A 411-nucleotide genomic window follows, 5' to 3' on the forward strand; every position below is an offset into this window, starting at 1 on the left:
CTCTATTGATTGTGTGGACCATGACAAGCTATGGACAGTATTGTGAAGAAGGAGTATTCTGTACATAGATCAAGAGGCAGTTGTTTGAACATATCATGGGAACACCAAATTGTTTAAAAATAGGAATGATTCAAGCCAGGGTGGTATTCTTTCATCCTACTTATTCAATGTGTATGCTGAGCCAATGAACTGAGAAACTGGATTATATGAAGAAAAAAGTGGCATCAGAATTGGAGGAAGACTCATTAACAGTATGCAGATGATTCAACCTTGCTTGTTGAAAACAAAGAGGGCTTAAAATACTTAATAATGAAGATCAAAGCCTTCAGTATGGATTGCACCTCAATGTAAAGAAAACAAAAATCCTCACCAGTGGACTAATTAACAACATCCATTTAAAAGGAGGAAAGA

The sequence above is a fragment of the Chrysochloris asiatica genome, unplaced genomic scaffold (genome assembly GCF_000296735.1).
Source record: "Chrysochloris asiatica unplaced genomic scaffold, ChrAsi1.0 scaffold00153, whole genome shotgun sequence".
In the NCBI taxonomy this organism is placed as follows: domain Eukaryota; kingdom Metazoa; phylum Chordata; class Mammalia; order Afrosoricida; family Chrysochloridae; genus Chrysochloris; species Chrysochloris asiatica.